This window comes from Hyaena hyaena, unplaced genomic scaffold, assembly GCF_003009895.1.
Source record: "Hyaena hyaena isolate Hyena2069 unplaced genomic scaffold, ASM300989v1 scaffold_270, whole genome shotgun sequence".
In the NCBI taxonomy this organism is placed as follows: Eukaryota; Metazoa; Chordata; class Mammalia; order Carnivora; family Hyaenidae; genus Hyaena; species Hyaena hyaena.
This window is the reverse complement of record NW_024080901.1, coordinates 1,053,456-1,070,275: the sequence shown is the minus strand read 5'-3', so window position 1 is coordinate 1,070,275 and position 16,820 is coordinate 1,053,456. Positions and strand designations below refer to the sequence as shown.

The 16,820-nt window shown below is 36.7% G+C and overlaps 1 protein-coding gene and 1 pseudogene across 6 annotated transcripts in view; one reads left to right on the top strand and one right to left on the bottom strand.

Annotated features, from left to right (window-relative positions):
• Positions 1-16,820, top strand: part of SENP6 (SUMO specific peptidase 6) — a 111,894-nt gene that overhangs the window by 313 nt on the left and 94,761 nt on the right. The gene's annotated exons all lie outside the window — the stretch shown is intronic.
• LOC120240918 lies at positions 33-13,619 on the bottom strand (annotated as a pseudogene).

Below are 16,820 nucleotides of genomic sequence, written 5' to 3'. Positions count from 1 at the left end.
CAGGAAAGTGTGGCCCCCTGGTCTGCGGATATTCAGTTATTCGCACAGGGTGGGTTTGGGGGGGCGGCAGAAGTACTGGAGGGGGGCGGGGGCTGCCCGGGAGATGGCGGGGAGGGAATGTGCTGCGAGCGCGCTGGGTTCGAGTCTGCCGGTGCGCGGAGCTCGGCTGGGGGCGGACAAGGCCGAGAGGGCGCCGGTGGATACAGCTGCGAGCTGCAGTTAGTGGGTGTCCTTTGAGAGTGCATGCGTTGCGTCTTTGACATTTTAAATTTTTTGATGGTGGCCTAAGGATGAGAGCGGATGGCGATCAGATCTTGTTTGGTGTTCATGGAAAGTTTCAGATTGCTAAATTGGGTGAAATTGGGGGCCAATCTAAGTAGGGAGGGGATCGGTGGTTTTACTTGGGTAGGTTTATTATATAGCCTCTGCTCTTTCTGTTTCGCAGAGCTCCAGGCTTCCTTTTGCAGCCAGGGTTCAGATTAAGTCTGGCCATATCTGATGTTCTTACGAAATGTTTAGCTAAAGATGTTTTATAACATAATTTATCTGAAAATATAGAACGAGATATACACACTGTCAATTTGGGGATGGTCACCAGAGCTAACAAAGTTTGAGTGGTTCCGTTTTTATTCACTTGTGAGGGAAAGTTAGACATTTGTTCTAAGTGGACTAAGTCTTAAGAAAAGCTGTATGTTATTGTTGGGAATGGTGGTAATGGGTAACAATATTGGTTCTTTGCCCATATAAATAAGGACCCTCAAAATACGGACATTCACTGTGATTGTGGACCAGGAACTTGAGTGTTCGCATCGCTCAGTTTGAGTATGGGTTCAATGTTTACCCCAAATTAAATATAAAGTGTTTATTAAATATCTTAAGAAAAATGAGCCTACTGTGCGGTAATTGTTAAAAAAAAAAATCAACCACTCGGGATGATTTAACAAAAAGGTGATTTTCATATACAAGATAAGCAATCTTTTTTAAAAAAATAATTGATTAGAAAAGTTTCTCAATTAAGAAAATATATATTAACTGTGGTATAGGTATTCTATAAGAGGGTGTAGAGGGCTAGATATTGACTTGTTTACGATTTTATTAACAGCACCTGGAACCACAGTGCCTGGACTACAGTAGCTCCTTAGTATTACTCTAATGAACAAATAGGGCCTAATAGAGGTGGATAGGGACAGAAATCTTTTCTTAATTCTTCCTTAAGTATAGCAAAGCAAAACAAAAACAAAAAAAAACTTACATAGCTATGCAAGCCAGCCTTTATTTAAAAGTGATGAGAGTTTTGTATGAGATTGCTAGTAAGAAGATGTGGAAAGCTTTTAAGTTTTTCTTTCATTCATTATTACCTCTGTTCTACCTCCATTCTTGTTTGGGCAGAATAGATACCTATTAGAGGCCAAGAATGGTGCAGCTTGTGTTACAGGTGGTGTTGTGTGCTGTTATTTTTTGTTTTGATATTGGAACCTCCAAAGATGGCTTACTGTTACTGATGCTTAGTTCATTCAGTATACAGATGATTGATTATATTTTTGTACTTTGGTAACTCTTGGACTTCCACAGGCTTCTGATTCAGTTTAAGTTCTAACTAGATGAACATAGAGGGGAAGGAAAGAGCGTAAATAAAGCCAACAAATATTGGGCTGATTGTGAATTTCAAACTATCACTTTTAGTTGGATCTAACATAAGGTTCTCTGAATGTACAGTTAGAATAAATTTGAGTTTCACCTTGTCTGCAGCACTCATAAGGAAAGCAAATCATAACTTGTTTAGAATATGAGCATGAAAGAAAGCAAGGATTTCAGTTTCTCATATCTCATTTTCATATATTGTACTGAGTTAATAAATCAGTAAAAATCTGTTTAGAATAATTAAAAATTTTAATGTTTGTTTATTTTTGAGAGAGAGAGAGAGAGAGACAGAACCTGCACAGGGGAAGAGCAGAGAGATAGGGAGACCCAGAATCCGAAGCAGGCTCTAGGCTTTGAGTTGTCAGCACAGAGCATGACACAGGGCTTGAACCCATGAAATTAAGATCATGACGAGCTGAAGTCCGACACTTAACCAACTGAGCCCACCCATGCACCCCTAGAATAATTTTACTCCATGGTTTTCACATAGTTTCCTTTTTCACTTTATTCAGGTCTGCTCAGACCTGATGACCTACTTAAAATGTCCTGCTGCCACATATTCAAACCCATGGTATTCCCTTATTATGTTTTATTTTTCATAATAACACTTATCACTTGATAATTTTTTTCAATCTTACTAAAATATAAGCTCCATGAAAATAGTGACTTTGTTTTTTCACCACTGTATTTCTTACTCTCGAAACAATTTGTTGTTAATGAAATAAACAAGATGATAGTGTGAAAGAGACAGGAATATACAGAGCAATAAAGGAGTGGAAAAGCCACTTTATATAAACTGCTTTTTATAAAGGCCCTCCTGAGGAGGTGACACCTGAGTTAAGGTAACATCTTAACCATGAGACACTTCAGAGTATGGCAAAGAGGGTGATGCCTGTAAAGTTTTGAGATGATATGTGGTTCCATCTGTGAAACAAAAAGGTCATTATGGCTGAAATGTAGCAAGGAAAGGAGAGAATGATAGGGAGGCAGCAGATCTAATATGCAAGATGATGTATTTTTATTTTATTGTAAGAAGTTGGAAGTCATTAAAGAGTTTGGCGCCAAGGAGTGGCACCATGATTTTATCTTTTTAAAAAGTCACTTTGTGTAGAATGAATTAGAGAAGAGGAATAGTAGAAGCAGAGACATGAGTTACAATATTGGAGTAGTTTAGGGGCGCCTGGGTGGCTCAGTTGGTTAAGTGTCTGACTTCGGCTCAGGTCATGATCTCACAGTTTGTGGGTTCCAGCCCCGCGTTGGGCTCTGTGCTGGCAGCTCAGAGCCTGGAGCCTGTCTTTGGATTCTGTGTCTCCCTTCCTCTGTGACCCTCCTCTGCTCACGCGGTCTCTCTCTCTCTCTCTCTCCCTCCCTCTCAAAAATAAATAAAACATTAAAAAAAAAAGAATATTGGAGTAGTTTAAAATGAGGGGTTAGAGTAGATAAATACAGGATGTTAAGAGGTACAAAATCCAGTTATAAAATAATCCATAGAAGTGTAAAGTAGAGCATAGGGAATATAGTCAGTAATACTGTAATAATGTTTTGTGGTAACAGATGGTGACTACCCTTAAAGTGGTGAGCATTGAGTAATGTACAGAATTGTTAAATCAATATGTTGCACACCTGAAACTAATATAACATTGTATGTTAATTCTACTTCAGTAAAACCAAAAGACGATTTTGGATTAGAATGGTAGCATTGGAGATTGGAAGAGTGGATAGATTGAAGATCTGTTTGGATGTAGAAGCTTACAGGGCTTCTTGATAAATTGTGTATTGAGGACCAGAGAATGGGAGGGATCATAGATGACCCCCAGGGTTTTGGTTGGAGGTATTGGGTGTTAATTCCATTTACTGATATGGATGAGACTGGTCGTAGAGGAATGAGAAGTTAATAGTTCTGCTTTGGTTAAATTAAGTTTGAGATGCCTATTTGTCAGTCATGTTCTAAATTATGTTTATTTCCAAAGTGAAAATCCTACCTCTAGACTAATGAGACTGTTTTATTTCCTTATAATGAAGTAAAATGTTAGTTTTGTTTCCTTTTCTGACTTCATAAGGAAAAAGGAGAGCTACTGGTTACTATTGTACTTAATTTTTTAGTATAATATCACACTGAAATTGTTAGAATTTAATTAGGCCACAATTTGTTTTGAATTTTTTCTCTCTCTTTGTTTCTTTCTCTTCTGTTCACTTAAGGTTGTTTTATACCCTTTCTACTTGTGATAATGGCATGGCAGGATTCTCTTTTCCTTCATTCATTCACCAGGTATTCCTTGAGGAAATGCAGTGTTAATAGGTACTATGCTGAGAGGCATAGTGATGAAGGGGAAAAAGTGGTTTCTCTCTTCCAGTTGAGTGAGAAGAGTCAGTGGTCAAATAATCACACTTGTAAATGTAGAATTACAACTGTCAGGTACAACAAAAGAAATTATTCATAATAACAAGAATTTAATGTAATTGGGGCATTTTGAAGGGTGAGTAGAAGGAAAGGTGGGAAGGCATTTCCAAGCTGAGGAAATAAAATAGAGCGTGGCATGTTTAGGGAACTAAAAGGACAGTATGGTGTTGGCAAGGAGAGTGGTACAAGATGAAAATGGAGTTAACTTTATCGGATTTGTTCCCGAAAAGGTCATTGGCTACCACATGGAAGAGGATGCTTTAAAGAAGAGCAAAAGATGATCAGAGAGATAAGTTAGGGCAGAGGTGATGGTAACTAGTTTGTTCTTGTTTCCCCTCCTCCTCCTCCTTTTAATACCTCCTCCTTTTTCTCCCCCTTGGAACCTTTAACAAATCTGCTTGCTCTTTCATTTGTTTCTCCTTTTTTATACTGCACTTACATCTAGCTTCCCTCTCCTCCCTTTTTTTCTTTTTCCTACCAACTAATTGTTTCACCAATATTTACTCCCATTTTTTCTGCCTTTACTTTTTGTGTACACGCATATTCATACATAGCTACTTTGTTTCCCTTTTGACTTTGGGTCCAACTTTTTTTGTGGATTTTGACCACTAGCTGGAATAACCTGATGCTGAACTATTGTGCTGTTACTCTCTATACCGGCAAAATGTATTAAGTCTCCAAATGAAAAATGTTACCGGTTTCCCCTTAACCATACTTTTATTTTACATATAAAATGTAATTCAGAACCCAATCAGTTTGTCAGTTTTACTGAGAACTGTAAATAAATACTTCACAGGATCTCTTGAACTAAAGCACAATTTCCTATAAATGATTGGCATTCATTCGATGAATATGAGCAGGGTCTTTAGTTTCTACCGGCTAAGTGGAAAACACCACAAAGTTACCACTTAGCCCTGTTCCTTTTTCTTTAAATAGCACTACTCTTACAAACTGTATCACAGTATCATTCATTATTTACTCCTTGCTTAAGTGTGTTTATTTCCTGGGTTTCATCTCAGTTGAGTTGATTTCATGTACTCACAAGGAGCAGCAAAGTAGAATGTCACTTAGAATAGAAGGTATTTTCATTAGAAATGCAATGGGAGCACGAATTCAGAAGCTGTATTGCCTAGGTTCAACATTTGGCTCTACCACTTAATAATTGTGTGACCTTGTATAGATTACTTAACCTCTTTATGTTTTCATACTGTGAACCAAGGATGGTAATTGGAGTTCCTCATAAATTTTCTGTGAACATTAAATATGTTAATATGTTTAATTTTTAGAACAATTCCAGGCATATAATCCCAAGCACTATGTGTTAGTTGGTATTATTATATTGATTTTCTTACTATTCAGAGAAGAGGGAAAAAAACCAAAACTTCTTTTCTTGCTTTTTTTCTTTCATATTGCCTTTGTTTTTATTTGAATTCTAGTTTTTATTTTTCACTTCCTTTCTTGTTCTAGGTATTAGCTGATTGTTGGGTTTTATTGGATTTTATTTTATTTTTTTTAATGTTTTATTTATTTTTGAGAGAGAGGGGGGCAGCGTGAGCAGGAGAGGGACGGAAAAAGAGGGAGACACAGAATCCAAAGACAGGCTGCAGGCTCTCAGCTAGCTATCAGCACAGAGCCTGATGCAGTGCTTGAACCCACAAACCGTGAGATCATGACCTAAGCCGAAGCCAGACGCTTAACTGACTCAGCCACCCAGGCACTCCTATTTTATTTTATTATTATCATCAGGTAATCTCTATACCCATTGTGGGGCTCAAACTCACAACTCTGAGATCAAGAGTTACATGCTCTACTGACTGAGCCAACCAGGTGCCCGTTATCTGATTGTTCTTGATACTATAGGTTCTTTGGTGTAGTCAGAGCGGAAGGAGGCATTGAAATTACATAGTCTACATGCCTACACTTCTATAGGTTGATTGTTTCTGTTGCCATTACAAAACTGTGTGAGTAGTTGAAGAAATCAAGAGTTGTAGAGGGGTTAAGTGATCTAAAACAAATTGGTGGGAAAATCAGAACTGGAGATTGAGACCTGACATATAACTTTAACTTCCTTCAGCATTTCCTTGTCTCCTCCTTTCCTTATCCTTTTGCTTCCCCACTCTTCCTCTTTCCTACTTTCTCTTTGAGAGGGGGGCTAGACAAGAGAAGGAAAAATAATAGGGAATCATGGGGAATTATCAGTTATTGAAGCAGCAGCACTCTAAGAGGGCAAGAGCAGGAGCCACAGATCTCTTAAAGCTTAACTTCAGGAATTACCCTGTCACTTCTCCACATTTGTTGGCAAAAAAGATCACAGAATCAGCCCAGATTCAAGGGGAGGGAAGTAGACCGCCATTAAATGCAAAGAGTGGCAAAGAATTTGCAGCCCTCTTTAATCTACACAGCCACCTTTCCTCTCTCATTTACCTGGTATATATATTTTTAGTTCTTTCAGCAAAGCTATAATATTGCTTAAACTTGAAAATGACAGTTGTTACAAGACCCAAAAGTTTCTAATTTCTTGGCAGTTTGGGAAGTTACAGAAGACAGAACAAAGTAGGCCACACAATTTGTAATTTGTTTCACAGGTATAAAGAGCAACATAAACAGTCATTGGTTTGACTTCTCTTTGATCAGGGACTGATTCAAGAATTTCTGAATCCAGGTAAGCGTAAATAAGAAGAAAAGAAGAATGTTAGAAAGTTTTCTTTCCTTTTTTCTTTCATTTAGTGATGTCTGGGTCATGCTGGAGTTGTTAATTGTAGTCTTTCTCGTTTTCATTACCTGCACTCTTAGAAAACATGGTCACATTATTTACTGTATTAAAAATTAAACTAACACGATCTTAATACAAAACACAGCTGTTAATATACAAAATGAGACAGCAGACTATTAATGATCATGATTACAACCTAAAGTCCTATTGCTTGGAATGATGAAACAATGGATGGTAATCTGTTATTGTGAACTGCAAATTATGGTTGCCAACATCAGCTAACAACAGCAACAAAAAAAAAACAAGACCGCAAGTACGGAATCTATGCATGCAGTTATCTATTTGACACTAAAAATAGTTTTGCTTCAGCCCTATTCTTTGGATTATCTTAGGTTTTTTACTTACATAATTTTCTGCATCCATCACCAAAAATTAGGATCTCTTGTCTCCTGAGGATACAGGACTTTAATTGCTAAATTTGGGACAATCATTGGGGACAAATGGAGACATTTAGACATTCTGCATTGTCCCATGTTAACAAGTTACCTTGATGCATTTGAAGCTACAGGCTTGAGTAGCAGTGCAACAGACCATATTCTGATCTTGCCTTTGGAGTTTTTTTGGCTATTTCAGATATATTTCATGTTTGATTTTTAGTATTTTCCCCCCTCTCTCACAGTCACTACATTATAGTCTTTAAAATAGAGTAGGGAGAACAACTGTGTGTGTGTGTGTGTGTGTGTCTAGTATACAGTAAATTCATTTCATTTTTTGCAAAGATTGAAACCAAAAGGTTTCAGGACATGAAGAGCTAGAAATTTCTTGAGACCTGTTTGTAGACTATGTAATAACTTTGTTTCCTCATTCAAAAATATGCAAACATTCTACCCCATGACCACCTATGTTTGAATCTGCCACTAAATCGTGAAAACATGGTGAAGATACTACCTCTTCACCATCATGACCTCTGTTGACTCTGCCTCTATAACTTCTGTGACCACTGTTTGGATGATGTGGGATTCCAAATGTTTCCACATTTGATCTTCTTTCTTTGGCCTAGGTTGGTTTACATTCTCTAATACCATCATAGGAGATTTTTATCAAAGAATGATTTAGTTTTGTCATAATAGCAATTAAGTTTGAGAATCTTCATCAGCATTTCCTTCACAGTTTGAGTACCAACTCTTGGGTCTCCTTTGTCTTCACCATTTACAAGCTTTACCTGTTTTTCAAGTTTATCTTCAAATTTAAGTTTACTGTCAGATTTTTTCCCTGTTGACTTACGCATTTCACGTTCAGAATTAAAATGTCATTGGTCCACTTCCCTGGATACTGAATTTCCTCTCTGACTCTGATGATCTTATCACCTTTCTTTGGAACAGAAGGAACATTGGACTCTTTGTCTCTTACAGTCATTTTCAAGTTGTTCATTTCCTGGCTTTGAAAGTTTGTGTGCATCAGCTTGGGATAAGTGAGTTTTTAGAGATTGTGTATTCTGTGTAAAGATAGAATCGCCTGCATTACTTTGGTATAAGATACTACCACTTGATATTTCTGTTCTATAGAAGATCAAAGAACTTTCAGAAACACTAACAGCACCAAACAGCTGCCTGATGATGAACTTGGACAGAACTAATTATATACAAGTATCCTGCCAAAAGGTCCATAGAAATCCACTGAATGGAATGAAGAAGTAGATAAAGAGAACACTGAACAGAAGCTGGATCCTGACGCAAAGAATATGTGGTTTTAGTGGCTCCTGAGGAATCTAATTTAATATCACTCTCAAGGCTATATTATATATGATATAATTATATGTAACATGTATAAACATCTTGAGATAGTCTTGGATAATCTTTTGATCTGTTTTCTGTTCAAAAGTACAAAGACTTTATAGATTCGGGATTTGAGAAAATCACCTCGGCTGGGTGATTTTTCTGCTTCATGTAGCATCTGTGAGAGTTATTCAGTGGTAGTTTGGCCGGTCTGGAGGTTCCAAGGTGGCTTCATTCAAATGTCTTGACTCTGGTAGATGTGGAGGGGTGGGCCCTTCTCTCCATGTAGTGTAAAGGCCTCTTCATCTGGTCTCTTCAGCAGGATACCTGTAGCATGGTGGCTTGGGGCTCCAGTAGACTGTCTTTGGAGAATCCTGACAGATTGTGAAGAAAGACTGGGGCAGTAGTGCTACAGAGCTACCTGAAATTGCTTTATCAAGATTTTCTGACATTCACATTAAATTCCTCTTTATGTTTTCTTTTACTGGTTTTATATTTCTCAGTTGCAGGAGTTCTGTCGCAGTGATCCTTTTAAAAAAATTATCCTATTTTTCATTATTGTGAAACCTTATAGTGATAGTTTAAAAGTTATTAGGAAATATTTTATGTCTATGAGAAATAAAAGAATAGTGTAGCAAAAACTCATGTTCTACTTACTAGCCGAAAGAAAACATTACCAGCATAGTTGAAGCAGGGGTAAACTCTTGTCATTTTTGCATCCTCCTACTTCCAGGGTTAGCTACCATCCTTAATTTGGTAGTTATTATTCTCATGCATTTCTTTGCAGTTTACTTTTTATGTATTTATCTCTAAATGTGAGTGTGTGTGTGTAAGTTATTTTACATGTTTTAGAATATGAGTTATGTTCTGTATTTTTCTGCAACTTTCTTTTCGTTCCTAGAGCATCATTTGAGGGATTAACGTTGATAAGAATGGTTGTACTTTTATTTTCTTCGTCAATTAGTGTCTCATAGCATGCATATACTACAGTTTATACATTCCCCTGTTTGTAGAAATTTAGGTTGTATCCACTTTCATATTATTATATACATTGCTACTATGTATACCTTTGTATGTTTTATATTGCTGCCTTGAAATCTTTAAAAGTACATTTCCTTGTGCACGTGTGTTTCTCTAGGGCAGAGGTCAGCAAACTTTCTGTTTAAAGGGCCAGATAGTAAATGTTTTACACTTTGCAGTCTGAACACTCCCTGTTGCATTTACTCAGTGCTGCTATTTTAGCAAGAAGGCAGTCAGAGATGAGACATAAGTAAATGAATGTGGCTGTGTGCCAGTAAAACTTGATGGACACTCAAATTTGAATATTTATCATTTTTATGTGTTATGAAACATTTTTTGGTCTCCCCCCCCCAACCATTTAAAAATGTTAAAGGCATCTTAGCTCTTGGGTCTCATAAAAACGGGCAGCAGTCCAGATTTAGCTGGTCCATACCTCACTGACACCTCATCTAGTGTGTCCCTTAGTGATGGAATTATTGGGTCATGTGCAATTCCAGCTTCATGTAGATTGTCAAGTTGATCTCCGGACTGGTTTAACAGTTCTTAAATTTTCCAGTTTATATACATCATCACCCACTTTATAATGTTTGATAGTTTAGTTTTTGCCATTCAATGGGGTTATCAGATGGTGGTTTTAACTTAATAATACTCTGATCTATAGTGAGATTGAGTATCTTTATTGCTGAATTAAAAAATATATATTTTAATTATATATTTAATATTTTAATATTAATATTTAATTTGATATTTTATTAATATTTAATTTAATATTTTAATTTAATCTAGGCATCCTGGGTGCCTGGATGGCTCAGTCCATTGAGCATCTGACTCTGGCTCATGATCTCATGGTTCATGAGATCCAGCCTTACTTGTCAGGCTTCACACTGATAGCAAGGAGCCTGCTTCAGATTCTCTGTCTCCCTCTGTCTGTGCCCCTCCCCCACTACCACACACTCTCTCTCCCTTTTTTTCTCTCTCCTTCTCTCAGAAATAAACATTAAACATTTTTTTAGTGCTCACTTTGGCAGCACATATACAAAAAAAATTTTTTTTAATGCTCATTATTCATGAACATTCAAAAAATATTGAGTGCCAACCTAGAGCTAAATCCCTGTTCCCTAAGTTTGGGACTCTTGAGTAAAGTAAACAAAATACACTATGAGTTTCTTTTTGTGCTTTTGTTTTTGTGTGATGTGTTTCTGTTCTTGATTGTTCATTCATATCTTCTGCCTATTTTGTTTTTCTCTTGGAATGTTGAGGTTCTTTATATACTCTGGATAGTAAACTTTGGTAGAATTTATGGATTGGGCATATATCTTATGAAATTATTGCTAATCTTCTAATGAATAATTTTCGAACAGAAATTTTTATTTATTTTGAAAGGGCATGCACGCAAGTGGTGGACGGGCGGGGGTGGGGGGGTGAGAGAGAGAGAGAGAGAGAGAGAAAGAAAGAGACTCCAAGCAGAGTCCAAAGAGACACAAGCTCTGTGTTGTGTGCAGAACCCAATGAGGGGCTTGATCTCACAGACAGTTTGATCATGACCAGAGCCATAATCAGGAGTTGGACACTTAACAGATTGAGCCACATAAGAGACCCTTAAACAGAAGTTTTTAATGTAATGTAGTCATTTGTTGTTTTTTCCCAGTGGCTTGTGCTTTTTGTGATGTAAGAAATTCTTTGGTCTTATTGGTCCTTTGTATTGTAACTTTTTTGTTTTGTTAATTACAGTTCTTTGGTTTTTATGACAGCAGGAAAGTGCCAGTCAGGTAGGTATATAGGCTGGGTCAACAGAATTTGGTTTGTAGTGTATGTATTATGTTTTCCTTATACTGAAAAAATATTTAAAGACTTTATTAAATACTTGTAAGTCTTATAAGGGATTAATATCCAAAATATATAAAGAACTCCTACAATTCATTACCAAAACCCCCAAATCCAGTTAAAAATGGGCAAAGGACCTGAATAGACATTTTCCCAAAGAAGATATACAAATGCCAACAGGTACATGAAAAGGTGCTCAACATCACTCATCGTTCCACTTCTAGGAATATATCTGAAGGAAACAATGTTAGAGGGGAGATGGGTAGAGGGATATGTGAAATAAGTAATGGGGATTAAGGAGTGCACTTGTGATGAGCACCAGGTTTTTTATGGAAGTGTGGAATCACTATATTGTACACATGAGATTAATATTACAGTGTATGTAAAAACTTAAAAAAGAAAAAAGTACCAAAAAACTGCACCCATATGTTCTTAGCATTATTTATAATAGCCATGACATTGAAAAAGCCCAAGATCCATTGACAATGAATGGATAAAGAAATAGTAGTACACGTGTATATAATGGAATATTATTCAGCCATAAAAATCAAGGACATTGGCACTGTGTGACAACGTGTATGGACCTTGAGGGCATTATGCTAAGTGAGATAAGTCAGAGAAAGACAGATACTGTATGATCTCACTTATATGTGGAATCTTAAACAAAGAGATCAGATTTGTGGTTATCTGAGGCAGGAAGTGAGGTGAGGGTTGCGGACTTAGAGAAGTGGTCAAAAGGTACAAACTTCCAGTACTGAGGATTTAATGTACAAAATGATGACTATAGTTAACAACTGTTAACTAGTTTTTTTTTTTAAGTTGTTGAGCATAAATCATCAGAAGGAAAAAGTTTTCATCAGTTCTCATGTGATGAGTTGTCATCACGAGGAAAAGAACCTTTGTTTTGTATCTCTATTAAGTGATGGAAGTTAACTGGACTTATTGTGGTAATCCTTTCCCAGTACATAGAAGTCAAGTTATTATGGTGTACACCTTGAATTTATACAATGTTATGCCAATTATATCTCAATGAAATTGACTTTTTTTTCCCAACTATGCAAAGTATTTACTTATTTTTTTAAAGACTTTTTTTAAAAGGCAGTTTTAGGTTCACAACAAAGTTGAGAGGAAAGTACACAGATTTCCTATATACCTTCTACTCCCACGTGTGTGCATAGCTTCCACCTGTATCAATATCTCCCAATAGAGTGGTATATTTGTTACAATTGGTAAACCTACATTGACACAGCAAAATCACCCAAAGTTCATATATATAGTATGATTCACTCTTGCTGTTGTATATAATTTGTGGGTTTGGACAGACATATAATGACATGTATACATTATCATTATCATAGGGAGTATTTTCAGTGCCATAAAATTCTGTGCTCCACCTGTTCATCCTTTAAACCTGCCTCCCCCAAAAGACTCTTAGTAACTACTGATCTTTTTACTGTCCCCATAGTTTTGCCTTTTCCAGAGAAGTGCCTTGGTGGATGCATGCAGTAGAGCAATACCTGGGAGACTGGCTTTCTTTGAGGTACATCCTAATGGTTTAGCCCACTCAGAATCATCCCAGATCTTCACCCAAGTCCCCTCTTCCTCTCCCTAAAAAAAACCATCATGAGAGAGACAGAGATACTCTGGTAAAGGGGCGCTAGCCACCATGCATAGGTATATATCCACAGAGGAAGTGGGACGCTATGCACCGGGCTTTAATATTCTGGAGAGGTCTGCCCTCCTTGGCCAGAAAGTACTGCTGCTACTGCTAATTTTTTAGACAGAGAAAGTATTTTGTGCTCAAATAAACTTTAATTACATGAATTAAAAAGAAAAGTATACTTGAAATAAGTAGCTTCTTCAGATTTGCTGCTTTCAGTTAGTATTATGCATTTAAGTTTTGTGGGTTTTTTTCATGGCTTGATAGCTCATTCCTTCTTTGGGAAGTTAATGTTCCAGGGTCTAGAAGCACCGTAAGTTATCCATTCACTGACTGAAGGACATCTTAGTTGTTCCCAATTTTTGGCAGTTAAAGCTGCTATAAACATTTGTGTGTAGATGTTCATGTGGATGTAAGTTTTTAACTCCTTAAATACCAAGTTAAATACCAAGGCGTGCAGTTGCTGTATGGTAACAGAATGTGTAGTTTTGTAAGAAATCCCAAACCAAACCGTTTTGTGTTCCCACTAGCAATAAGTGAGAATTCTTGTTCTACATCCTCTCCAGCAGTTGATGTTTTCAGCATTCCAGATTTTAGCTCTTTTAATAAGGGTGTATCTCATTGTTTTAATTTGCATATCCCTGATGATGTGGAGCATCTTTTCACATGCTTATTTGTTTTCTCTGTATCTTCTTTGGGGAGGTGTCTGTTAAAGTCTTTGCCCCCCCCCCCTTTTAATGTTCATTTTGAGAGAGAGTGCGCACACACGTGTGAGAGAGGGGGAGAGAGAGAATCTTAAGCAGTGTCCATGCTCAGGGTAGAGCTGGACATGGGGCTTGATCTTAGGACCATGAGATTACCACCTGAGCTGATTTCATGAGTTGGGATGCTCAACTGAGATGCCCAGGCTCCTTCCTTTTTAAAAAAAAAATTCTAGAAGTGTTGACACCTAGTGTCATATTAGTTTCAGGTGTGTAACATAGTGATTCTACAAGCCTGTTATGCTCACAACAAGTGTAGCTACTGTGTATCCCCATACAATGCTGTTATGGTACTGTTGACTATTCCCTGTGCTGTGCCTTTTATTCCTGTGATTTATTCATTCCACAATAGGAGACCTGTATCTCCTACTCCTATTCGCCCATTTTGCCCATCCTGAAACCCTCCTCCCCTCTTTTGGCCCATTTTTTTATTTTCTTCTTCTTTTTTTAAACAAGCGGAGGGGGGACAGAGGTTCCAAAGTGGGCTCTGTGCTGACAGCAGAGAGCCCTATACAGGGCTTGAACTCATGAACCACAAGATCATGACCTGGGATGAATTTAGCTGCTTAACTGACTGAGCCATCCAGGTGCCCATTGGCCCATTTTTTAATTGAGTTTGTTTTCTTTTTAATGACTTTAAGAGTTCTTTGTATATTTTGGATACAGTCCTTTATCAGATGTGTCTTGCAAATATTTTCTCCCAGTCTGGATTGTTTTGACAATTTTCTTGACATTGTCTTTTGCAGAGCAGAAGTTCTTAATTTTAATGAAGTCCAGCTAATCAGTTCTTTCACTGATTGTGCCTTGGGTGTATGTAAAAAGTCATTATCATACTCAAGGTTATCTCGTAGGAGTTTTATAGTTTTCCACTATAGTAAATTTTGAATTAATTTTTTGAAGGTTGTGAGGTTTGTGTCGAGTCATTTTGTTGCATGTTCAATTGTTTCGGCACCATTTTTTTGAGAAGACTTAACTTTTCTTACATTGATTGCATTTGCTCCTTCTTCATAGATCAACTAATTATCTTAATGTGGCTCTATTCTGGGTTCTCTTTCATTTACACTGATATTTCTGTTCGTTTGCCAACACCACACTGACTTGATTACTGTAGCTTTATAAGTAATCTCAAAGTTGGATGGTTTCAGTCCTCCAGATTTGTTCTTCATAAATATTGTGGCTATTCTGGGTCTTTGGGCTCTCCACATAAACTTTAGAATCTGTTTCTCACCATCTACAAAATAACTTGCTGAGATTTTGATTGCAATTGCATTGAATTTGTAGATAATGTTGAGAAGAATTGGGAACTTGACAATATTGAGTTGTGCTATCCATGATATTTAGTTCTACTTTGATTACGTTTATTGGAGTTTTGTAGTTTTCCTCATAGCTCTTGTGCATATTTTGTTAGCCTTACAGCTAAGTATTATGTTTTGGGGCATGCTAATTTAAGTGGTATTGTGCTTTTAATTTCAAATCCCACTTTTTTATTATTGGCATATTGGAAAGCAATTGGCCTTTTTGTATTAATCTTGTATTCTGCTGATAGTATAATTGCTTCTTAGTTGCAGGGTTTTTTTGGTGGATTATTTTGGATTTTATGTGTAAGTGATCATATCATCTCTGAACAAAGTTTTATTGCTTCCTTCCCAATCTATAGCTCTCTTTTTTCCTTCTCTTGTTTTATTGAGTTAGCTAGAATTTCCAGTGCATTGTTGAAAAGGAATGATGAGAGGTCATTTCTCCCTTCTACCTGATCCCAGTGAAAAAGATTCAATTTCTTACCATTATATATAATGTTGGCTTTAGATTTTTGTAGATGCTCTTTATAAAGTTTAGAGAGTTCCCTAGTATTCCTAGTTTACTAAGTTTAAAAAATCTTGAATAGGAGTTGAATTTTATCAAGTGCGTTTTCTGCCTCTATCAATATGATTGTATGACTTTTCTTTTTCAGCCTATTGATGAAATGGATTACATTAATTGATTATTGAATGTTGAACCAGCCCTGCAAAGCTGGGACAAATCCCATTTGGCCATGGTGCATAATTCTTAAACACTGTTGGATTCAGTTTGTTAACAGATGTCTCTATCTGGTTTGATACTAGGGTGATGTTGGTCTCATAGAATGCTTCTGTCTTCTGAAAGAGATAATAAAGAATTGATACAATTTCTTTCATAAATTTGGTTGAATTCACTAGTGAACCCATTTGGGCTTGGTGTTTTCTGTTTTGGAAAGTAAATATTGATTCACTTTCCTTAATAGAGGCTTATTTAGATCGTCTGTTTCTTTTTGTGTAAGTTTTGGCAGTTTGTATCTTTCAAGGAAGTGATCCATTTATTTCATCTGGGTTATTAAATTTGGATATGGAATTGTTAATAGTATTTATTCTCCTTTTAATATCTATGTGATCTGTAGTGATGTTCCTTTTTCATTTATGATACTAGTAATTTGTGTCTTCCCCTGCTTTTTTTTTTTTTTTTCTGTTTGTTTATTTTGAGAGGAAGAGAGAATCCCAAGCAGGCTCCATGCTGTCAGCGTGGAGCCTGCTGCAGGGCTTCATCTCATGAACTGTGAGATGAACTGAGCCGACACCAAGAGTTGGATGCTTTAACCGACTGAACTATCCAGGCACTCCCATATCTTCCCTCTTTTTAATTAGCCTGGCTGGAGGCTTATGGATTATATCAGTCTTTTAAAGAACCAGATTTTGGTTTTGTTGATCTTTCTTTTTTGATTCCCTATTCAGTTTCATTGATTTATGCTCTAATTTGTGTTACTTCTTTCTTCTGCTTTAGTTTTGAACTGCTCTTTTTTTAGCTTCCTAAAATAGAAGCTTAGATGATGTATTTTAGATCTTTTTTTATACATGCTTTTAATGCTGTAAATTTCCCTGTGTACACTGCTTTCACTATATCTCTCAAATTTGGCAAGTTGTGCATTCATTTTTATTTAGTTCAAAGTATTTTTATTTTTTTATTTAAAAAAAATTCTTTTATGTTTCATTTATTTCTTTGAGAGAGAGAGCGA